This window comes from Nilaparvata lugens, chromosome 1 (genome assembly GCF_014356525.2).
Source record: "Nilaparvata lugens isolate BPH chromosome 1, ASM1435652v1, whole genome shotgun sequence".
Taxonomy (NCBI): domain Eukaryota; kingdom Metazoa; phylum Arthropoda; class Insecta; order Hemiptera; family Delphacidae; genus Nilaparvata; species Nilaparvata lugens.
In genome coordinates, this window is record NC_052504.1 from 89,397,405 (window position 1) to 89,424,137 (window position 26,733).

Below are 26,733 nucleotides of genomic sequence, written 5' to 3' on the forward strand. Positions count from 1 at the left end.
AATTATAGAATCGAATTGGAATGAAATTTATTTTTTATTTTTATTGAAAATTTATTATATATTTAATAGCTGTGAAATTTTTCATGATATGATGAAATTTATTTCAATTTAATTGAACAGTTGGTGTAGAGTTGATAGTTATGGTACTATTGCTGTCTGTTGAGACCAGGACTGAAGCAGCTCCAAGCATCCTCATTTCTATCAATTCATAATCTACACCTTTCCTTATCCATAACCCACTCAAATTTGAAATCTCCCGCTTGTAACCCATAATGGCCCACCAACCGGAAAAAAATCAGCGCGTCTAAGAAATAGAGTATTAAATATAGAATGTAAGAGTGAAGAAAGAGAGTTTGGAGAGTATAGAATTTAAGAGTATGGAGAGAATAGAATATAGATAGTATAGACTCTGGTCTAAGACGCCCGTATAGTTGGTTCTTCAGAATGACTCAAACAAATCATACTCCAAATGCTTTTCTGCCAAGTTTTGATTGTGTGTTGACAATAAAATCTTAGTAGATCAAACAAAAAGTCCTTTCAGCTTCTACAAATCTCTTCGAAAAATATTCTAAGGGCCGGTTTCCGAGCTCGGGATATAGCTAAGTCCTAGACTTTAAAGAGCTGGAGTCACAAAATTGGGTTTCCAAAACGGGGCGTAGTCGCAGTCATTGTAATAGTCACGTTTGGGCGTAGTCGCAGCTTTTATAACAGTAGTCGTAGTTTTTATTTTCTCATTTCTATAATTGGAAACGTTTTTCCTTGACGAAATTAGACATTCCTAAATAATTCAAAATAGCTGAAAGTTTACGCTATTTTCTCTTTATTTTATTTTGTGTTCAATTTTCTAGTTTTTTGAAATTTAATTCAAACGTGACTATTACAATGACTGCGACTACGCCCCGTTTTGGAAAACCAATTTTCTGACTCCAGCTGTTTAAAGTCTAGGACTTAGCTAAATCCCGAGCTCGGAAACCGGCCCTAAAAGCTCTAACATCCATACTCACTCTCAAACTCACACTCCAAATAGTAATCCTTCATAATTTTATTGTCATGTGCCCCAAAAAACACACACACTTGTTATGCGTCTGCTCATTAGCCCAACACTCTTGTTCATCAGCATTATTGACTCATCTCGGCAAGCAAATAATGTATTCCGGCCCTCATTTTCTGACTGATCGAATTTCATACACAGCGCGGCGTACAACCGAAAAATCATCGCTTGTTATCATAATGCGAGCAGCAAACTACGCTCAACGAACGCCATTTTCAGGCTCGCTTAACAGGATTTGATAAGGGGTTGCGGAGCTGAGAGAGAGTCCACGAACAAAGAGAAAGCGAGAGAGAGTGAGTGGTTGAGAGAGTTATCGAACAAAGAGAGGATTAATGAGAGGCGCTCATTACTCCCAGGCGTCAAAGCAGTAACCAGATTCCGAGAATGGGCTCAATTATATGCGTGCTTGTTTTTCCTCTGTCGCTAGCAGATTTGGGAGGGAGTCTACACACTGTATTGTCAGATTGAGATTAAGTACACCGCCCATGTTATCTTCAGCCGATAAGTAAACAAACAGGAAATTCTAGATTGAAAATTATTATTCCAGGGTAGTGTGTTGAGTTACAAAGGATCCAGCAGCTTTTGTCTTCAATATTGGGATGTGCTGTACATGGCCTGTCGTATCATGTTATCAAACTCAAGTTTGTAACTCAGTATTAATTAATTATGATGCTTTGTTTTAATCATAAGCCCGAATTTATCTTCTCTATCATGAAGATAACGTTATTTGCTTAATATCTCTCACAAGCTAGTTCTTGAAATATTTCATGTTTATTTATTTACCGTATAACCTCCGTCCCTCATCTATTACTTTTCAAATTACAGATACTATTTTATCAATTTGTAGAAAAGAATTTTTATATCAGGTATCAAAGCTCATCAATGTTATTCCTAACCATTTTATTACTAGTAAATTAAATAGAAAACTGCTAATTGAAATTCATACATGGATAATCTCGAACAATGTAATTTCCTCATAGCTTAGTATAAAGACTTCTCATGTTTTTTATGTAATTTTCAACTATTCTTTACTTTCCCCTATGCCTTGACTCTGCTCTTTCTCTTCCCTTCCTCACTCACTTTCTCTTTTCCCTATTTCTTGATAATATCCCATTATTATTTTCTTGTACTGTTAAGCAGTGAACACTCGGCCTCTGCGCTCAGGTTCCTCGAACCTTGCAGGGACTTCCCGTTTTTAATATAGTTATGTATAACCCTATTAATGGTATTTTTCTTTTTCATTTTATATTGTACTTTAATTTTTTCATTTATAACCTTTTTTGTCATTGTAATTATGTTTTTGGGACAAATAAAGATTTGATTTATTCATTTATTTATTAGGTTAGCACAAACAATACAATGATCGGAAAAGAAAAAAAACAGGCTATTGCCCAAAACTATTTGTGCGCAGGTTTCTTTGCGATTATTTTGAACAAAAACATCTCAACTGGTATCTAACCTCTTAATAGAATGAGCCTACTTCAGTACTTCCTGACATAATGACATGAAGTCATTGAGAGCGTAATGTGGGCGTGAACTTCAATTGTTCTCGCACTTGATTGGTCGATGCTCGCTGACTTTGAAATAGGGAATCAGTAATAATATACGAGAGAGCCGTCCTTACAGATCATAGCTTGTTCTTTCAATAGTTCACATTTGGATTTTCTTCCTTCGTCGTATTTTACCACTGAATTCCACTAGAATTGAGATTTCCATCATTAAGATCTATGAATGACATTATTTACCATTATCAGTATTATTATGATATGTTCAAATTTGTTGATTTTTAATTATTCTGCTGTTCTAAAGTTTCTATTGTAATTTTTAGTTAAATTTAATCTAAATTTCCTGCAATATTTCGAAATATTATGTTTTCCTTTTACTGTTTTGCAACTCTCACCAGCGGGCAAAGAGTTTTCTTTTTGCTGGTGATGCCCAGATTTTATATTGTACTTTATTTTATTCAAGTATATGTATGAGTAATTATGTTTATTTCATTATATTTTTTTTAATGATATTTCATATATTATAAAGAGTTTGTAATATGTCTTGAATATTCTAACTGGCAATAAATGAAATTGAAATAGCTTAAGTTAGTTATTAGAAAAAAGTTTTAATTGTAGCCGAAAATTTAAAAACATATTCAAATTTTCTACAATTGATTATCACACTCTTTACTTGAAGACCTTCATTATTTAGAGTTGGGTGAGGGTTTGCAACTTACGAAGTCATAAAACTCCCAAATAAAAGTAACGTCGGCCCATAAATTATTATTCACCGTAACATTAGCAACTAATCTTACGACATGGCCCTCAAATCGACGTAAATTTTTCCAAAGTGTCCACCATTTCCTTTCCGAGCCGCTCAACCCATTATGTGGAATTGCATGCGACTTGGTCGGCGCTTTTTATTTAAATAACCTCTATTGTCGCTACGGATTGTGATGTTTAACAAAAGCGTCCACAATGGGCCGGGGCAATGGAGAAGTTAAAATATTATGACATTGGCATAGCCCAGAAAAGGGTCGGAGCGTTCTCTCACTGGGGAGTTCTCCATGGTTCGCGTCACAGCAATGTTATGTGGAGAGAGAAAGAGAGAGTGTGTGTGTGAGAGAGTGAGAGAACAGATGATGGCAATTGTAATGTGGACAAAGCAAGTTGGAGTCGTTTTGGCGAACCGAGAGACTGCTTCCTTGCCGAGCAATAGACAAAGTTTTCCTTCACGAAAAACTGTTGGGAACCTTTTGTGTGCATTCGCCGTCCTCTGGCTCTTTTCTCCACAGTGATCAATGGGTTATAAATGCACTGGGCTCCGCCTGCCGCCACAAGGCGGCGATACTTTCTCAACTACTTTGATACAGCCTCAAAGTAGTTGGCCCATTGATATATTATACGATCGTAACAATAACGATATCTTACAATATATGTTCTGGCTATTCATCACTTGAATTAAGAGGATTGGCGTTTCCTTGCTATCTTCGAGTGATAAAGTTGTTTTTCCAAAGGGAGTCATCCAATGTGAGAGGTAAAGTTGTATGTGTTCGAAGTTGTAAGTAGATTACTACACTTTGATTGTATGAAATACTGTCTAAAGTATAGAAGTTCATGATGAAACACAGAGGTATTTTCCATAAACACTGAGAAGTCTTGTAAATCAGGACAATATTCTTACAGGAGACAATCAGACATGCAAAATATAGCATCCTTTGAAACTTTGATTAATGAATTGAATCATAAAGTCCGATCTCTCTAAGTACTAATTTTGTGAAGTTCGTTGAGACCAATTTGGAATCTGAGAAATCATGTCTTGCTACGTTGTAAGAGCAGCTTTTTCCTGGATTACAACAGGAGCCATTAATATGGAACAAGCCCTCAATTTATAAAATACTGTTGTGATTGGGTTATAAAATTTTCAAGGGCATGAGTTCATATCAGTTATATGAGCTGAAGGGCTACTATGAGTTTCATTAATCATGTTAAACTGATATGAATACGGGATGCAGGTGAATAAGGGGCAATCAATAATAAAGTTTCTCATCAGTAATAAAATGGGAGTATTAATTTTATTTCCTTCAAGTAATGCTGAAACATCTCATTTCCGAATTAATATGGCGGAAAAACGTAAACGTACTATTGAGTTTCCATATTTTGAGATGATTCAATTCAAGTTTCAGTACTGCAGAATCAAATTACTTGAAAAATGGATGAAAGAAGAGAAATAAATAACTATTACTATTATTAACTATCAATGTCATTGGTGGAAATCCCTCTCTATATGTTCTTCAAATGAAGTTTAATCACTTTTTGCTATCAGAAAAAATCTGGTGTGGCGCACTCACACAACTTTCCTTGCCGTTATGAAAATTGATCACCTGACGCTAGTGTTCCCGCGCATCTCAAGTCTACTATTCAAAGATTTGAGCCAGCTGGTGACAGGGCAATAACGCTGGAGACACACATGAGGTCTGCTATCTCTTCATAGTGAATGATTTAATAGAATCAACAATAAATTGCAATTGAATAATCACATTTTCTCGAATTTAAAGCTTATTTTCAATTTTAGGTGGAAATGTTACTGAACATTAATTGTAGAGATTTTCATGCTCAATCTACTACACTTTCAATTGCATCTGAAGCCTGATAATTGGGAATCTATCTGCATTTATGGGGTGGAGCTCCTGAAATTTTTACAGATATGGGACTTGTGACAGTTGATAGAGCTTATCGATGACTATTTTAGGTATGAATTTAATCAAAATCGTTGGAGCCGTTTCCGAGAAAATCACGAAAAATCCTGTTTTTGACAACATTTTCGCCATTTTAGCCGCCATCTTGAATTGCATTTGATCGAAATTGTTCGTGTCGGATCCTTATAGTGAAAGGACCTTAAGTTCCAAATTTCAAGTCATTCCGTTAATTGGGAGATGATATATCGTGTACACAGACGTACATACACTCATACACACACACACCCACACCCACACACACACACACACACACACACGCACACACACACACACACACACAACACACACACACACAACACACACACACACACACACACACACACACACACACACACACACACACACACAAAACTTAAAACTATGTACGGAGTGGTTGCTGTTTTTTTCATATTTAGTTCATTTTTATTCATAGTTAACGTTTCTTTTTTTTCAAAGTGCTGATGTAATTAGATCATAAATTAATGCGTTTTGAAGAAAGAGACAGTGATTGAAATTTTATACTGTCTTACTGTTTACGCATACCGGACGGGATTTGTGAGTTCAATGATCTTTGATTGTTGCAGTGTTCATGTCGTGTAATGTGTAAATTATACTAAATTTAGACCTATATTAATTTAGTAAAAAAATCATTCGGGTTGTCTAGTTGTAAAATGAATTTCTTGATTTCTTTTCTAAATAACTGACGTGACGTTATTTTCCTTGTTGTTACTGGAAGTGAATTGAATATTTTTATAGCTATGTATTTGAAGTGTCGTCTGAAATGTTCTAATCTTGGTTTTGGGAGGTTAATGTCCTGTGAATTCTTGAGGTTTATTCTTTCTCTCATCTGTTGAATATCGAAATTATTTTCAGCTAAATCCAGCAATGCTTTGAATAGAAAAGAATGTCTCACTGATAATATTGATAGTTCACTGAAGAGCATCATTGAACTATATTGTTTAGGTTTATTACAAATTATTTTTAATATATGTTTTTGACCAGTAATCACAGGTTTAATATTATGAACATTGTATGCACTCCCATAGCATATTATTCCATAATTTATTCTAGAACCAATAATTGCATGGTATAATAATTATATTTATTATATATAACAATTATTGTAATATTATTGTTATATGTAACAATTATATGGTATAACAATTATTGTAACAATACTTCTTTTGGACATAACTGTCTGAGGTAATAGAACTTCCTTATGTATACAAATAACTCATTTTTTATCTTCTGTACATGATCTGTACATGATCCTACTATCCAATATGAGGCCCAGATACTTAACTGTACGTGCTTGTTTTATTGTTTCACAGTTTCACAGTTACACAATATATTATTCACCTGTTGCGCACAATCTAATTTATGGAAGTAGATACTAGTTAACTCCTGATCCGTGTTTTGAAGATTAAATTGTATTATTTTCAATTTTCTTATTATACTTGCTACTTCCTCCGGATTTGTAGGGTGGAGAAAAATTGAATTAGTTGGAGATTTGTATGGAAACCTTATTTTTGATATTCTAGCAGACTCTTCCCTGGTTTGCAATGTGGTTTGTTCTAATTCATCATTCATTTTATCCACAACATTTAGAAAATAAGAATTAAACGAATTACAAATTTTATTACTATCATGTATGCTATTTCCCTGCTCATCAACAATCAGTTTCAGTTGTTCTTTATTTTTTTCCAATCCTATTAACGCGTCAATTGTTTTCCACGTCTTTCTAATGTTTCCCTGGCTTTCTCTAAACAGTTTTGAATAATAATATTGTTTTCTTTCTCTCAGTTCATTACGTAAGTTATTTTTGAATGTATTGTATATTTGTTTTAAGTCGTCATTATTAGGTTGTTTGATTACATTCTTGTATAACTCATTTCTTAAGTTTATTTGCTTGATCAGATAACCATTTATCCATGGCGACCTATATTTCTGTGTCAAGTTTTTTTTTAAAAGAAGATTTTCTTGTGAATCTTTGATAGCGCTTTTTAAAATGTCAATGAAAATTTTCCATCCCTCATCAACCGATACTGCTGGTATTTCTCTATCCCAATCAATCGATGATAAAATATTATTCAACTTCCGGTAATTGATTAGGCATATTTTTTTATAATTTGTATCTGCTTCTTCGTTGGATCTCTTCAATCCTTCAACTTTAATTATGATTGTACTGTGATCAGTTATATCTAAATGTAGTATTTCTGGAATTAGATTAATTTTATTCAGTTTTGTTCTATTTTTGCCGGATTTTAAGTAAAGATGATCTATTAAAGAGTTGGAAAATCGGGACCTATGAGTGTAATCAGTATTGAGTGATTCAAATCCAAAACTATTCATTAGATATTTGTAATCGTCAATAATTCTGGTGTTCTGAAAAAGATCTATATTTACATCTTCCGTGAAAAAGAAAGGGACCTCATTGTTTTTGTTAATATTAGATATTTCTTCTAAGTACAAGGTTAATTCGTTAAGAAATATTTTGGGTGAGTTTGATTGCAACCTGTAAGCAGCCAACAACTGAAATTCAAAATTATTATATGAACAAGATATATGTACACAGTCCGCTGAAATAAAAACTATTGTCTTTGTTTTGAACGTTATCTCACTGCTTATATAAACCAAAGTTCCTCCTGCTCTGTAGTTATGATTAAAATTACCATGTACGAAATAGCCCTCTATATGATATAAGTCTATTTCATTCTCTAGTATCCATATTTCTGTCAAGACTATTATTAGCGGGTTGTTTTCTAATCTCCTCATTTGCACTAAGAATAAATCGAAATTACTTCACAGACTGCGTATATTTTGATGAATAATTAGTGTTTCTCTGTTACTTATCTCTGATGACATTTTTATTTACGGTGTAGTATGCGCAGATCGCCCGCTATGTACAGATGTACCATAGGCGAAAGCATGAGTTAGCACAGTGCAGCTAGTGAAGAGAGAGATAGTCTATGCGGAGATGGACCATCGATGACGTCACAGTGTCATACGTCACACGCACAGTCGACTCCCTTCTCATCAATCTCTCTCATTCTAGACTGTTGCGCGCGCATTCTCACAAATGCAATCAGCATTCACGCACTCGCATTCCCACTTGAAACTTCCAGCTGATTTTTACTGAAATAAAACCAGTTGAAATGAGTACAAACATCTTGTGATGTACCCTCCCCTCTCAACAGCCACCGTTTCATAAAACTAATTTTTATTATTATTGTTCTCATTTTCTCATTCCTCCCAGATCTTTTTCTTTCAGCACACAAGTTAGAATAGAATAGAAATAATGCTTTAATCTTCAAATTTGCAACATACAATGAATGAGAAAACACACATTTATACGGCTTGATTAAACAATCGTCAGCCGGAAAGTCGGTAAAACCCAATAATACTATTATTACATAAATCAAAGCTATGCAGAATGTTCTTTTAAATAGTGAAACAAAAACAGAAAAAACAACCTTAGAAACAAAATAAATCAGTAATGTTGAATTCAATAAAGTGAATATTCCATAAATTAGTTTTAATAGTAACCTACATTCTAAACAAAATCCATTAATTTCATAAAAAGAAAGCTATACTTTTTATATTATGATAATAACTGTCAGCAGTTGGGAAATCATAACATAGAATTAATATTCCCTTTCATTTCGTCTTCCTATGATGTCCTCCTGAGAATATTCGAATAACCTATATTGTATTATATTATAACACGATACTTCTACCCAACTCAGATTCAATAAATAAGTTTCAATTTATTATACTAAGTTACCAGTTGAACTCCTGTGTAAGTAATCGCCTATAACGCCAGGCATCTCTACAGTTTTTAGGAGGCCAACCCTACCCAATCTCTTCCATTCATAAAAGAAACGAAATCATCCCTTGATAGCTCCCCAATTCCAAACCATTTTCTTCTCCATTCTCTTAAACAAGGACATCGAGCTATGAAATGATAAATATCCTCAATTTCTTTCAGATTACACATGGAGCAAACATAATTCCCATCAGCAACCCATGGCTTGTAGTTTAAATGGATCAGTTCACCCCTTGCTTTAAGTATCCACCTCATGACCCACATTTCATAATTATAATTTTTGTCACCCAGTTCCAAATTGAGAGTTTTGTACCATGTGTGGAAACGCCCATCTTGAGCATCCCGCAAAAAAATTTCCCTATGCATCTTGTTCAAACCTGTGATTATTCTTTTAAATGAGTCATCCCAATTAACTTCGTACTCATAATTTATACCAATTTGATTACTTAATTTCTTCCACTCTTTGAACCAGAAACATTTCTTTTGAATAACTTGTTGAGCCAGGAATTTAGGGAGCCTTTCATCTTTCATTTTCATAACTCTTAGAATATAATTGTAATGGAGTCTAAGGCAATATTCGAATAGAGGTGTTAGTTGAGTTTCAATAAACAACATATAATTCGGTGTATTTATTGGAAGTGCAAAAATCTTCTTGATGAAAAGGCGCTGCAACTTTTCTACACTATCATATTGTCTAAAACCCCACACCTGTGCTCCGTAACACAAGATCGCCCTTGCACAAGCTTTGAACAACTTACATTTGGCTGAAAAATCTACACTACTACTATTTAAAATACCTTTCCATGCCACATTCAATGCTAATTTTGCCTTGTCTAATTTATCACTCACTTGAGCTTCAAAATTCAAGGTTGGAGTTAGAACTACCCCCAGATATTTATACCTGTTGACACACTCTATCTGCTCATTTTTATATGTCCATTTCTCGCTCCTAGCCATTTTTCCCCCGTTCCTGAAAACCATTACTTTTGACTTATCTAAATTAGCTCTTAAATTACACCTTCCACAGTAACGCTCTAAATTGTTTATCATGTACTGGAGTCCCACTGGCGAGTCCGAAATCAAAGCTATGTCATCGGCATACAATAAAACCCTAATCCTCTTACCACCTATTATTTATCCTCCCCCTAATTCATCATGTAAGTCATTCATAAATAGGGAAAAAAGCAACGGGCTCAACAAACAACCTTGCCTCAAGCCTGACTTCGTTTCAAAACGTTGGGAGAGACCCCCATTGGCAGTACACCATACACTAGAAGTTGTGCCTTCATTCAATGCCCTCAAAATATTCAATGTCCTTGTTGAGAGACCTAAGAGACTAAGCTTATAAAATAGTGCATTCCTATCAATTGAGTCGAACGCGGCAGAGTAATCCACAAAAAAGCAATATAGTCCTACCCCTTTTTTTCAGCCAGCCGCAGACTAATGATGGATGTTAGGGCGAATATATTATCAATGGTCGAGTACCCCTTACGAAAGCCAGCCTGAAACTCGTTCAAGATTTTATCTTCCTCCACCCAGCAGTTGAGTCTATTAAGAATTAACCCTGCAAATATTTTGAAAAATGTTGATAAAAACTAATGCCTCTGAAATTAGCTACTACATCGCACTCACCCTTCTTGAAAAGGGGAAAAAATATTGACGACTTAAAGCTATGTGGGACTCTACCTGATGTAAATATAGAATTGTAGACATTCAGCAATTTGTTTAGAAAGTTATCAGGTGCATTTTTATAATACTCGAATGGGATCTGATCTTCACCAGGCGCTTTATTATTTTTTACTAATTTTAAAACTCTACTCAGCTCTTCCCTACTAAAATCTCTATCTAATCTGTTGTCAACTATGTAAGGTTCAGCATAGAAATGAGGTAAAGCTAACATTTCGGGATTCAAGATGTGTTGGAAATAGTTTACCCAGTCTTGAGGAGTTATGGCGTTATTTACAATATTATTCCTTAATTTAAATTTATTCAGTGCTTGCCAAAAGTCCCTAGAGTTTTGTGCGGCAGAAATTGAATTTATTAGAGTCTTCTCATAGCTTTTACGTTTCTCGTAACATATTTTTTTAAATTTATTTCTCTCATATAAGTACAATTTTCTAGTGCAATCATTATCGATACGGTGATACAAATTTAAAAGAGATAAAACCTTGCTTCTGGCTTTCCAACACTCATTATCAAACCAAGCTTGCTTTCGTTCAAAACTAATTGAACTTTGACCGTTTCCTAGAGCAAGACCCACTTCTCGAATACATTCTGTGAGAGTTTGGCTTGCCTGATCGACATCATCACTTAATACTACATTATTAACTCTACTAGCTATCTTATCTTTATATTTTTCTCCGATAACTTTATTCCAAGCCAATTTCGGCAGTAACGGTAAACATTGATACTTATCAACTGTTTTCTTACCTACATTCAATACAACTTCGATAGGCAAATGGTCAGAAAAAGCCTGAGGAACTACTTTAAAATCAGCTACATAATTTAAATAATCTAAATTAATAGCTGCAATATCATTTACAGAATTGCCCATTGCTCCAACAAACGTCATTTCTCCTTCTAGATCGCCCTCCATTCTTCCATTTAATATAATAAATCCCAATTCTGTACACATATCTAAGTATCTACGCCCCCTACTGTTAACTATAGTATCTTTTGAATTTCTTCCACTACTTAACCCACTATACACAGTCCGACCTACATAACTAGACATTTTCTGTTCTTTACCGATTCGAACGTTTTTATCTCCTATCACTAGAAATCCCTCATCTGAGTTTTGCAGCAATACATTGTTCATCTCTTGAAAATCTCTTTCCCAGTTATTACAGTTGATATACAGGCAATACATTTAGGAAAACAGAATTATCTAATTTTATAACAATCGCTTTCATATATTATCAATATTTTTAAAATTCAACTTATCTCTGAAATCTGAGGTTTTATTAATACCTAGTAACATACCCCCACTAGCACGACCAAACTGAGAGCTTTTTTGCGCATAACACCAGATCGGTGGGGAAGGTTGTAGGTAACCAGGTCACTTGCCGCCCCCAGGGAAAGGGTATTCCAGAAAAATTTAATAGAAATCGATGGAACAAAACTTCAGCTATCATGTGATACCACTTTCAATTTTGGGCTCAATAATCACGCCGTCAGCGGGGTGGAAGGGTTGTAGGTAACCAGGTCACTTGCCGCCCCTTCAGGGAAGGTGTTTTTCAAAAAAATGTGAAACTAGGTATGAAGGTATGAAGAAACTCGTCAAAAATATGATACAGTACCAAGTTCTGAAAAGCTAAAATATCATTGAATAATCATTTTTTAAGAAAAATAAAATGAAAACTTGAAAATCAGTTTAATGTCCAGGTCAGAAGGTTGGATATTATTCAATTCTGATTATGATCTAACATAAAATTGGTGAAATTCTTATAACTATGTTAGTTTTGAATAGATTGATTTGAAACTCCATGGGTGTGTTAATTGTATGAAGGGAAACGTTCATGATTTTTTGTAGAATTTCCCTACGTTCCCTTCTCCGTCCCAAACCAAAAAAACATGGTAGTTCTGATGCTACATGCGAGAAAATTCAAAAGTCGCGCTATTCTGAGCTTCCTCTTTGCTTCGCGGCAAGGAACAGGATTGGATTAAATCGCCCGCGGAACAACACTATTGGTCTACTCAGAAGCGCGACTTTTGAATCCTCTCTCATATACCATCAGAACTACCATAATATGTTTTCGGTTTAGGAGTGAGGATGGGACGTAGGAAAATTCTACAAAAAATCATGAACGATTCCCTTCATACTATTAACACACACATGAAGTTTCAAATCAATCTTTCAAAACTAACAAAGTCATAAGAACTTCTCCAATTTGTTGTTAGTTTATAATCAAAATTGAATAATAACCAACTTTCCGACCTGGACATTTAACTAATTTTTGAGTTCTCATTTCATTTATGTTAAAAAAAAGATTATAAATTATATTTTAGCTTTTCTGAGCTTGTGATCATATTTCATATTTTTGACGAGTTTCTTCATACCTATTAACACAATCAGGTATCTGATATGATACATGAAAGATTATTATATCTTATATGATATAATCTTATATGATACAGTTCTTGAGTAATTATCATTCATTCTGTATACTCTTGTATATTTTTGTCATTGAGTATACACCTAACTGGATGAATACTTCTTGTACAAATCAATTCGTATTCCGTATAATTCAATAATATTCTAGTAATTTGAATTAGAATAAAATATTATATGAGGAACTGTCATAAGGCTGTTGGAGAATGTTTATTATAGAATGTAGTAACAGTTTGTAGTATTCAACGTTTTAATTCAAGTTCAGTATACTTTCTTGTGCATATCATTTATCATTGTCATATACTGTACGATAGGTATCGATTGAAACTTGGAATAAATTTGAATATTAGGCGGTGTATTTAAAAAAAATAATAGGCGATGTTTGGCAAAGATGAATTATTCCAAACAATATTGTGATTGTGTTGTCGAAATGCAATAAACCTTAGCTGCAATAAACTTGTAGATCTGGGAATTTTTTTATTCTCTAACTAGTCTATCAACCTCCTGCACACGTTATTCAGCTGTAGGTCGGTCAGAATAAATAAAATTTAAACGACCGCCATTGTGTTTTATGAATTCGAAAAATTGTCATAATTTATTCTTTTGTAGCTCTATCTAGTCACAAATCATTGTGCAAAGTTCCTATTCCTATTAGAAAACAAATTGTAAGTTAAAATAACAAAATGGCAGGTGTTAGAGTAACTGAGGACTTTCGGACAGTTTGAAAATTAAATAGAAAAATATGTTTTGTACCTAGGAACAATTCCCTAGAATATTGGTAGGAAGCTCGGAAACACTCTGTATATTGGCTTTGAACATCTATTGATCTGCACTCTGATAATCATAAAAATTCAACTCGTCAATCAGGCCATAATGAAACATGTTCATTGAACTTGAAAATTATAGTGGCGACGTAGATGAATTCAGTTGGCCCTTTAGAGGCGCACTAAGAAATCTTTTGGCGATATTTCAACTCTAAGGGTGGTTTTTAAGGGTTCAAAGTTCGTCTTTTAGCATGTATATTCTTGTTATTCCAATATCTTAAAATTATAATTGAAATGTCCATGCCATATGTTAATATAGAACTATAATCTAGAGAGAGTACCTCTTCGAACACAGTTGTTCTGGTAACTAAATTAAAAATTTTGTCAGGTTGGCATTAAGTAATAACGCCAAAGATACGCCTAAAATTGGAGTTTTCTCAGCTTTTCTGCGTTTCCTCACCTTTTTCAATAATTGATGGAAATATATTTAAAAAAATTCAGTACACAGGTTTAGCTGAGGTTGAAGAATTTTGTTCGCCAAAGATACGCCGATATAGTAACAGGTGTTTTCCGAGATCAATATCGATTGTCTGATTATTCAGAAACAATTATTGTTGTTTTGCATTAGGATTCTCTAGAAAATAATAAGTGATCAGAGAATCGACAGTCTTTAAAAAGTTGAATGAATATAAGTTTTGCGTAACCTTATCCGAGATAATGAAAACCGAGTTGAAAGTAATCAATTTATTATAAATATCGTTAAAATAAAGATAGTCATTAAAATGTGATAAGCATCCTCAAATTCTTCTACAACTTTGTCACACTCCATTCTCCCCCTTCGCAAGGACGTTGCAAGGGGGTCTTGGTCTGGACCCACCTCCCGAAATTCATATTTTCATTAAATTTCAAAAAATAAAGATGTTTTGAATCTTTCAAAAATGTTGAGCAGATTTTGCGTTTTATCAGCGTTTTCGAGGATACAGATGTTTAAAATTAATATAGAAGTACAGTTAGGGCAGATCAACTTTGTCTTTGAAAGGATTCGAAATTTCATTAGAGATAGGCCTACGCCCGAAAATAAGGGTTTCAGCGGTTTTCCAGCCTTCTTCTGTGTTTCCTTAGCTGCTGCCTGATGATACGCCTATTTCCTAAGCATTTGGAATGAGCTTTTCCTAGTTTTTCAGTAACTACTGAACTTGAAAAAGTTTAAAATCGATACACGGGTTCAGCTTAAGTGCTGTATTGAAGGGTTTTTTCCCCAGTGTTTCATTGCATTTTTCTAGATTTTTCAAGTACATTGGAACTCAAAGAAGTTGGATGGAATTAATGTTTTGAAACTACTTCTCTACTTATCATTTATTTCTATGTCAAATTTCAAAGTACTAGACTGAAATACACAAATCCTTTTAAAGTATCATATAATGTATATGTTACGTTTTCGTATAACGTACTATGTCTCTACATGGGAATTAATATTTTTAATAATCTTCATTAGAATAGACAAAGATATTTGCAACTCTAAGGTACTTTGATGTAATTGAGCAGTAATTGCGTTGAACTTGAAAGTCTCTATAATATATTAAATATTTGAAGGGAGAATGTGGAATGTAAATGGAGGCGAGTGAAGCGAGCCGACTCTTTTTGTGTGTCATACCTCTTTCTTTAAACAAGCAATATTTCTTTTTTCAATACTTCCAAATATATCATGATGCCATAATGTGAGCATAGTGTAATAAATTGTATTTGTAGAAAAATTAATGGATTCTCCAAACATATTGGATTGCAATTGCCAATATGGCTAGTCCCATATTGATACGCGACGCGGCGGGACACGAGTCTGCTAGATGAGATAATATTATTTTTATGATCATAATATTGTAATTTTCACAATGAGACAGAGGTTCATTATAAATCAAATATGAGACAAAGCTTCATTATAAAAAAATGAACATTATAATTTTATGATGTTAACTCATAGGGCCTATAGCAGACTGGGGTTACATCATGTCACGTCGCGTGTCGTCGCAATATGTGACCAGCCTAGAAGTTAGGTTTCAAATCTTGGGTTTTTATAAAGTTTATAAATTGATAAGTGTATAACTTTAACCAGGTTTCAGAAATCTACAACCCCTCTTTCTATAGGTGCGTACAGACTTACGCGCCACAAACACGCGTATTTCGCTTTTCATCAGCTCTATATCTTCTGCATTTGTACAGAAACAGTAAAATACAGATATAATAGGCATAATATTAGCTGATGAAAAGAGAAATACGCGTGTTCGTGGCGCATAAGCCTGTACGCACCTTCACAATGAACAGTTCTCACTCTTGAATGTTCCCCTGTCAAGAATAACTTATGCTGCATACCTGAGATTAACTGATATATGTATGATGTAGCTCACCTTAATATAATATAGCCATGAATTATAAAATCTGATTCACAAATAAGGTCCATATTGTTCTTACGTGACTGTGTTTTTGATATAAATTGTATTTGGTGAATACCAACCTATGTAGGTAATCATTAGCCTAATTATTGAATATTTAATATTTCACTTCTGGCCCCTCCCACAGCAATACATAAATCCTGGCTATGTCTTCAACCCTCAACTGACAATAAGAGTAAAGAAAAAGAAAAAATAGAATTGAATCGTTTTCAACTGTTGCAATTATTTCACAGAAACTTGAATTTATATTGTTTTATTTTTTCCAATAAAAAAATTTTATTTTTATGTTACAAAGACTGAAAGCTCAGAAGCTTAGGCGTGGATAATATCGTACAGGACGACTGTTCTGGAGACTTTTTTTAATATACGATTTTTCTGGCGATTTGAGCCCTGAATAATTTGTACTGCAAACTAAAATATTATAATTGATATTATTGATTCACAGCCAAGTATAGATATTCAGTTGTAATAAACCAGTGTGTACGGTTAGTGGTTTTGGGTACGAATTAAAATGGCTGGTGCATTGAAAAAGGAGCTTAATGTGGATTATTCATGATATTAGATTATGGTGATGAGTACAGTAGTAAACGTTTTATTTGTTCTTATTACCATTTTTCATAATGGTGGTTATTCATAATAATAGTTTGATTATCTGTTTCCCAAAACTGTCTAGTCCTCAGTGAACCTATACACAGTACTACTAAATTTCAAAATGTTCTGCTCATTGATTTTCGAAAAAAGCTTAGAAAACGTAGAAATAGTGACAATCACTGAACACTAATGAATGATCAGTTTTCAGGAATAACCATTTTCAACTACAATATGGGAGAAAATATTTTGATGGGAATTCCCCTACATAATCCAGATGCATTGGAATCCTGGTGATAGTTTGTTCATAATATACTGAAAATATGTATTGATCTCTAATGAATTTTCTACAAGCTCAGTTTTTACCAAATAAATTTTTCAAATTGAAGATCTTGTAAAGTTAATACAATCAGAATCCCGTGAAAACTGTGCTATACAAAATTCATAGTTTATAATAACATTTTTCCAAATTTTGGACGCATTTTTGAATGCGTTTTATTGAAAAGACTATGCTTGTACAAAGTTAAAGCTTCACAACATATTCTGACAACGTGAAGTTTGAAGTTTCTTTTCAATTTTTCTAAAATATTTCGACACCTGTGCACTACAAGTTCACAGAGCGTTAGGAAGCCTGTACCTTTGGTGTTATTTTGTAGCATCAATATATTCAATATAAAGCATGATAATATCATTCTAGAATGATGTTTAAAAATGCATATAGAACATTGATAAACAGAAAATAGACGATAAATAAATGAATGAATTTATTTCTAGTTAAAAAATATCATAACATCCAGTAGAAATTAATTCATTAAGAAAGATATAGTAATAGTAATTCTATAATATTATAAAGTATAGAATTGGCTTACACACATATGGGATGGGAAATTCGCGAATGAGGCATTCGCGTGAGAACTACTCAACTGATTCACTTGAAATTTTGTACGATGATTCTTGATTTACTGAGGAAGATTATATTTTATGCCTACCTACATCATGTTTGTTAATTAATGAGTAATAAAAACAAATTTATTTATTCTGTGATACAAAGAGGATGAAAGAGCCAATCGAATCGTTTTATTATTGATTGTCAATATTTACAATTGAATATGTTCAATATCAAAACCTAAATTCAATCTGAACCACTATTCAGTGCTTTAAAAATACCCTTGCGGAGTATGGTTTAACTGCTGGTATTATTTATATTTATGATTATAATTATTCTATGAGTCTAGTTCAAGCAGCATAATTATTCAAGGTTTATTGGTGATAATAAACTGGACTTCTGTATATGGCACAAAAAAACTGAAATCCATTCGAAGACAAAAATTTAGATTCTATCATTTTAGATTATTTTGGATTATATTTATTATGTATTCCAACGCTGGTGAACAGTGAGTAAATAAAATAACTGTTGTAGCTTATAATATTGTTTACTTATTATTAAATAGTATAATAATATATAAAAATAATATTGTTTAATTATTATTCTAGAAGAATCGCAAAGCGTAGATTTGTAGAGAGAAGAATAAAAAGAATTTGATTTATGTAGGTACTGAAATTCCAATTTCCAATACAGTTTATCAATATAGATGTAATAACGACATGATAGTCATTATTCAATAACATTCCTAATTAGCCAGATATAATCGATTATATCTGTATAATCAGTATTTACTCACTGTTCACCAGCGTTGGAACACATAATAAATATAAGCTCTTGTTCTATAATGAAAGTTGTTCTATAAAAAAAATTATTTATTTATGTCAAGTGAATAGTAAGGGAGAGTAGGTGAACAAGAGTGTGAGAGAGAAGTACTGTATAGACGTGTGTGCTTGTGTGAGAAAGAAGGAATGTATAGGATTGATTGAAAGATACATTGACAGAGCATCAGGTACGCGCGCGCGCGCGCGGAATTATTATTTTTTCCTTATAATATTACTATTGTGTATGGTGTTCTATGAGAGAGAACGAGTGAGAGTGAATGTCGAGAGAGAATGATTGTACTGAGCGAGCGGTGGGAGGGGAGCACGTGTGTGAGAAAGAGGGAATGTATATGATTGAGAGGAAGAAACTTTGACAGAGCAAAGTCTTCTATGAGAGAGAATGAGTGAGAGTGAGGTTTGAGCATGGTGTCGAGAGAGAAAAAGGGTATCGAGCAAGCGGAGGGAGCGGAGTTGTGGGGAGAGAAATACCCCTCAATGACGTCATAGTTACGATAGGATAGGTGTGACGTCATTTACGCGTGACGTCATTCATGGGCGTTCTGTACATAGTGGGCGATCTCCGCATACGACACCGGTATGAGTCTGTGACAAACGAAGTTTGGTTAGCGCATGTGCACATGAAGTCATAACTTACCGAACGCAAATGATAGCTATGTTACTGTAACTATAGCCACTGTGTTTATAAAAACGTCGCAAATAATTTTTTTTTGAAAACGTTGTGACCAAAAATGTGTTACAACATAACTAAGAATGGAACAGAAACAGTTGGCTTTGTCATAATACAAGGAGAATTGTTGTCAGGTGTACCTAGAATATGAGATAGATTGCTATACCTGAACATCGATGTATCGATACCCATCCCTACTTACAACCCTACCCTTGTAACCTACCCTTGTAACCCTACCCTACCCATTTGTAACGTTACAAATGTTAATAAATAAAGAAGTGGCATGGGTGGGGACAGCGCCGTCCGGCGTTTTCGCCGGATCGTGTGTCCCTGCACATATAGTACAATGCCCTGCTACTGCTTTCCGGCGGCAAAACCGGACGGCGAAGTAGAGAATACCCGGCGATATCGCCGGATCAATTTCTCGCCGGACCGGGGTTTTCGCCGTCGCCGGCGTCGCCGGAGTCGTGTGTTCTGCCCCCATGCCTTCCTGTGTACTTCTTGCAACCCGGACGGCGAAGCTTCGTCCGGCGAAAACGCCGGACGGCGATTTCGCCGGATCGTGTGTCCCTGCACTTACCTGGCTGCTTTGATGCACTTCTCACGCTCAACTTTTTCACTTGTTCACTGTTCTTGAGTTCAATAACTGGTGTTCCGTCTTCTTTCCTAGCTTGAATCTTCCCTTCCTTGATCCATAGGTATTTGATGTCGCCTCTTTTGAAGATCTCTCTCGCCATGGTGAAAATCCTTCTTCGCGTAGGTGCTAGACTTTCATTCACATAGACTGGATGGCCCGTTGTTTCTCCCATCTGCTTTGTAGAAAACTGCCTCGTAACTTTCCTTTTATTCAATATTACTTGTTTGTCTGTTCTACGAACGAACTTGACAACGATTGGTGGAGGTAGGTTTTCATTTCGTTGTTTAAGTCTGTGACAAATGTCGATTGCATCTGCTTTTATTTTGTGCCCTAATGCTTCGCTCATTCTACAAATGATTTCTGTTACATCTTCATCCTGTTTTTTGGGTATACCATTTATTTCCAGCATGTTCGATCTTGAGTATTGTTCCATATCCTCGACGCGTTCCTTCAGTTCTGCATTTTCTTTCCTGAGGCTAGCTACTTCTGTTGAAAGCTTATCGATGTTGATGAGGCATATGCTAATTTGCTTGTTTTGTTCATCAAACTTATTATTTATGTCGTTAATCGCCTGATGACATGATTCAATTGATTTCCCAAGCTCCAACTCCATTTTCTTAATATTCTCCTTCATCGACGTCTGATTTCCTGCAATTACCTCAAGAACTCCTGCGAGTTCTTGGAGAGTCACGTCCTTGTTTCCTGTTGTCGATTCACTCACCATACTTTTGCGACGTGTAGAGGAACAGCTGATACATCTCCAAATTTGTTTGTTTCTATTTATGTAGTCCGCATCGTCCTTGGTGCGGAAAGGGAATAGGGCAAGGAAAGTAAAAACGACTAGCAGTCAGATATGAAGTTTATTATAGTATTCAGTAAGAGTATAAGAATGCTCTGCTAAGCAGTACGCATAAGAATGCGGCTGATTCGCACATTCATAAGTTGAGAAACTGATTGACCCAAGAACTGGGAGTTGATGAACAAAACATTTTTAATTGCAAACAATTTTCATGTTAATAGACAGTCTTTACAAGGGTGTCCCCACCCCCGAAGACCATATCTTCATAAATTAAGAGAAACTAGTCATTTTAATCACTGCTGACCTTTATTAAAAATACCCCATCCAGTAATGATTGAACAGACCAATAAACTGAGTTTCTCCTCAAAATCCGTTTAGAGAAGAGATTGGAGACTCCGTTCAAAAATATCAGAAAAAAAAGTTTTTCTACGTGTATCATATTTCAATTTCAAATAAATCCATAGAAATAATAATGATTGTGTTCAAAGTAATGCAAAAATTTCCCTGTTTAAATAGATGCATTTTTCAAAAACTTTCCAGACATAACATATTTTTGAATTTTCCATCATTCCTATTTCAACCGTAGAATGTGGGTTTTCTAACAGACGCCTAGAAGGGGACGTGTAGTTTTGTCCATGTTTGTTCGGAGGGGAACAGAGAGCAGACAGAGCAGACTGTTGAACAAAGACTTTCCCTCTTTCCCTTTCTTCCCTCTCACCCTCGCCAACACTAGACACAGAACCGACCACTAGGCTCGGCTGCCTTGGAAACGATTTTCACGATACACATCACAGCCACAGCTGATACCGATCTCATGGAAGGAACTCATTGTCTCCCATTAATGATTGAGCATTTCCTAGTCTGGCAGAAAATCTGAGGCTTGTAGCAAAGAAAAATAATGGAGGAGCTGCATCACTCGCCACATTATTCATCTCTGCAGTATGTCGATTGCATTTGAGAGAATATTTAAGTTTTCGTGCCACAACCTGTAGACTGCACAACCTGTAAACTATATTGTTTCTTCTTGAGAGGATTTTTTTTCGCAAGGCTTGAACTTGAATACAGTGAACCACTCAAGTACAGCAGATTATATCATATGAGTCACATATCATATTTTCCACCCAAGTATACTGTGGATAAATATAATGAATAATGATATATGCAGTACTTGGTACTTGAAAAAGTGGTAGACTCAACTGTAGACTCATACCTTTGATTAGATTGGATAGATTGTCTAAATGATAAAATTTCGTTATTCTTGTTCACAGTGTATGACTGATAATCATGAAAATAAAACTAACAAACACTAGTACTATTTAAATAAACATTATGTTCATTGAAATAGTTTGTTGGTGTTCAGGTAATGAAGTTGAAATTGGAGTATTATGTACCAAAATAGTATAAATGTTCATGAGGAGAATTTCGCAATAGAACTGATTCAAATCTATTTTGTGATAATTTTACCCAGTCCCATGACTGATTGATTATTGTATAATCAATACCCCACATCAACATTGAATATTCTACTAGTCTTTTTTGCTTTGACAATTGATTTTTTCATGGCATGTAAATTTGAATTGGAAAAAGTTTCCTAGTCCAATTTTTCCTTAACGTTTTCTCTTCATATTTTGTAATGTAGACGGTGATAAAATAATGAAAGCTGGTGAGATCTGTTTATAATGTTCTTTCTTAATATGTTGTGATATTATATAATCTACTCTATTCAAAAATTGATGAGAGCTACACATTATACAAGTATGAGGACTTGAAAAATTGAGGACTTGACCAAAAATCAAGAATGACAAACCAATCACTACGAGCAAACTACAGATTGAGAGCACGGAACGACACCAAGCACGGCCTACTTTCTCTTCATTGGTCGAAAATGTATTTCTCAACTCTGCCGATAGGTCGGCTATACTCTCCCCTGATTGGTCGTCAACAACAGCGATGTGTATTTGAGAATTCAGCTAGACGGCTGCAGCTACTGGTTCATGAGAGACCAAAATAGTACCTATTATTTTATTATAATAATTACCTATTATTTTGTCTCATCTGTAAATGCTACAATCTCTTGAAAAAGTGCAATATTGAAGAACAGTTTTTTTGGCTACTTATCTCCGTATGAATTGAAGAATGAATTACATGAATTCATGTAATTTACTTCAATTGGTCAATGAGATAATCTAGAGCGAGACTCATCCTATAGACTCATTCACACACTCAGGTTGCATTGCCAATGCTAGAATCAGGCTATTATTTCATGCGATTGGAATAGTTCGTTCTTTCAAACATTTAGAGCAAACTCAAATTTTATCCATGTAATAGATCCATTGAGGTGATTTAACTAAACCATTTCCAATAATTCAATTGTTTTTCTACACATTTCTATTTATAAATTATTTTAGAATAGATCTGATTTGAATTGCATTGTATCACAGATGGAATTAAATAGAGAATGCATTTATTCAAATGCTAATTAATATGTAATTATTATTTAACGAAAATCCTAAATAAATGCTGTAAATCACCCCGAAGACCTCTGCTACTGCAGACATTGACAACAGGGTTAACAGCTAGATGGAAATTCGATGAGAACTAATATCCAAAAATTAGCTGTTAACCCTGTTGTCAATGTCTGCAGTAGCAGAAGTCTTCGGGGTGATTTACAGCATTTATTTAGGATTTTCGTTAAATAATAATTATGCATTGTATCACACAAGTTTTCACAGTCAATCAGTCTCAGTGTAGAGTGGACATTAGTATGAAGAATATTCAGTGTTTAATATTGCTTTTTCATTCATCGTGGCTTGGGCTAAAATTGATTCTCAATTCATGTGAAAATGCTATTGAAGTTCTATATGATGTTGGGATACTTGTTGTATCCCACCAGTGTAAACCTTTGTTCACGTCTCTTGATGTTTTATAATTATTGATGCTCAACAATTTTACTCGACATTTGTTCAGGTGAAAATTTGATCGATCCCTCGGCTCATATGAACTGAAAGCAATGGTTTGACGTTGGTCTGTGTCAATAGTTGAATGACGTACTAAGTATTATTGGGATAATGTGAGAGGCAAAGATGATGAAACAAAAGAACCAAATTGTATAAAATGAGAAGTTACCTGATGTTGAGCATGTAATATCTTCGAACAGTTACGACTATTGCAGATATCATGTCGGTGAGTATCATACATTTTGAGTTGAATATTTCGAAGAACTCAGGCGAATTCGAATTTTGCCAGTATTCATCTAATCCTATGTCAAAATAAGTCTGACTCTCTTCATATTTGACTTATAATCTCATGATTAAAATTCCATTTCATGTAGTCCGGGCGCAAAAGCACTTCCGTGGTCATTTTTGGGTATCAATCGTAGAAGATGCAATCTCTTCGTTTGGTCTAGTATAATAGGGAACACAATGATTATGAGTCGAAATCACAGACAAACACCTCGAAAACAAGATGGCTGCCAAAAGTCATACATTTTTGATGCTCGATGATCATCATTATTATTGTTCAGTCTTGATCATTTTCATAATCAAATTCACGTTTTATTTTTTATTTATTCATATACAATATTGTGAAATTCAGGTAAAAACAACAAAACCTGCACCATGCATGATTTTTACACGTTCGATTTGCCCCTAACTTATTGTATCACCAACAGATGGTTTCAACAGAACAACCGAGTGATTCGAAAAAGACTTTACAACTTTGAAAATTCATACAAATCTTATTGAGCAAGTTATAGAGCTGGTTCTGGTGTTGTTTTAAAGGAAAATACTCAAAGTTTTGACTCGCGTAGTCCGATAGTGCCTGGTCGCGCCGCACACAAACGCTATTGGCAGTTATGTCAAAGATGGCTGCCTTCACTGGACCCGAGCTTGCTAGCTGTGTGTTTTGGTTTGAAAACGCCATAGTGTACCTTAAAATGTTGCAAACATTTTTGATACCACAGATCGATGAGGATGACCGAGAACGAAATGTTTTCTTTATGCAAGATGGCACTATCTGACTGACGTTCGGGATTTTCTTAATGACCGCTTTCCAAATCAGTGGATTCGCCGTAATGAGCCAATTGCATGGCCCCCTCGTTTCCCACACTAACACCGCTGAATGTTTTCTTGTGAGGTTTCATAAAAGATATGGTGTATGTACCTCCTTTGCCAGCCACTCTACTAGAACTTAGAGCAAGGATTTGCGCTGCTGTTGATCGAGTTACACCTGGAATGCTAGTGCGAGTCTGGGAAGATATTGGCTATCGATGGGATGTCTGCAGGATAACCCACGGAAGTCACATAGAAAATCTTGAGTTAAAGGTAAAAAATCTTGAAGTGTTTTCCTTTGAAACAACACTAAAACCAGCTCTGTACTATTTTTAATAAGATTTATATGAATTTTCAAAGCTGTAAAGTCCTTTTCGAATCACCCGGTATTATAAAAAAATTTTGTTCATCTCTGTTTTCAACCTAACTCGGAAACAATTGATGAGAGAGAATTGGTTTGGTTCGCATATTGTGGACAAGGATTTTCCCTTCCATTTTTGAAGAATAAGATTGAAAATGTATAGTTTTTAAGTTAGTTACGTTCGACATCAAAGATTTCAAGAAATTCATCCTCTCATTGCGCTAGCAATTCTTGAATCAAACGGATTGATTAAATACAAAATTGGTGAAATCTTTTACTCTTCTATCTCTAAAATATGAATAGTAATAATTACGGAGCTTATTCATCCGCGTTCCATCAGGACTACATACCAGCATTTACAGCATCCACTGTTGCAAATTTTCCTATAGTGAGGTCCACGTTATAATGACAGTGGATAAAGATAGGAGAACAGCGTTGCCGTTCGTCTGCATTAATTAATTATATTTCAACATTGTTAAAACGGATTTGGCAACTTTGTAGAGCTAGAAAACGATATTTTCATGTGTTTTGTGAAAAAATAGACAAGGATAGCAACACCAAAGTTAATAAAATACTGCCATTATAACGTGGACCTCACTATAGTTTTATGTACCATGTATTACAACTTCACCCTATTATATTAGGCGAGCAGTATATCTATTTATTTCTATACCTGGTTATCTGGTTATTTATGTTCAACGGATCTCGAAAACGGCTCTAACGATTTTCACGAAATTTGGAACATAGTAGGTTTATCATATAAAAATTCGATTGCACTGAGTCTCATCCTTGGGAAAACTCGCTGAACGACATTAAAAGGATTATTAATCCTTGGCTGAAACAGCTAAGACTTTCGTCGTCTGTGGATAGTAAAAAGTGAGTGAGTGATTCTGTGGAAAATCAAAATATCGCATCCCCGAAATTCATAAGCTGACGTATAATCAGCTGTAAAATATGAACACGATAATTTTAGAGAATTGTGTCCTGTTTATCAATAAATAAAAATAACGAGCGAAGCTCGGTGCCCCGATAATATTATGTTATTTGTCCAATTTGTTGTGCTAAATCCGGCTTCTTGTCACCATTGACTGGGTTATCAAATAGTTTCAACAATAAAACCTGCATTATAATATAATTTGAAATAATGATAGACTTCAACCTTTTTCAGAGATACATCATTCTTGCCCTGCTTGTGGTAATATCCGTGCTGGATTATACGACTGCCAACGAACAGGGTACACCAACAGGTTCTCTCAACTCTAATAAACCCTAGTAGACAAAACTGGTTTCAATCGCTTCCAATTTGTTTGAACTACTCACTATTAAATATGTCAATCATTGATTGTATGATAAAAATATGAGTCACTAAACACCTGTATTTTTATTTCGATCTTTTCCTTTCCACGAGGCAGTGAAAACTAATTCGTCATGTGGAAATGTCCTCAAGCTGCGTACAGACTTACGCGCAACGAACACGCGC

The 26,733-nt window shown here is 34.6% G+C and overlaps 1 protein-coding gene and 1 long non-coding RNA gene across 8 annotated transcripts in view; one reads left to right on the top strand and one right to left on the bottom strand.

Moving 5' to 3' along the window:
* The window catches only part of LOC111054660 (tyrosine-protein kinase Drl), a 189,674-nt gene that overhangs the window by 117,434 nt on the left and 45,507 nt on the right, over positions 1–26,733 (bottom strand). The gene's annotated exons all lie outside the window — the stretch shown is intronic.
* Positions 1,523–26,623, top strand: LOC120349437. Its single transcript, XR_005570348.1, has 3 exons — positions 1,523–1,692; positions 23,811–24,026; positions 26,422–26,623. It is a non-coding gene; the product is annotated as an uncharacterized LOC120349437 (long non-coding RNA).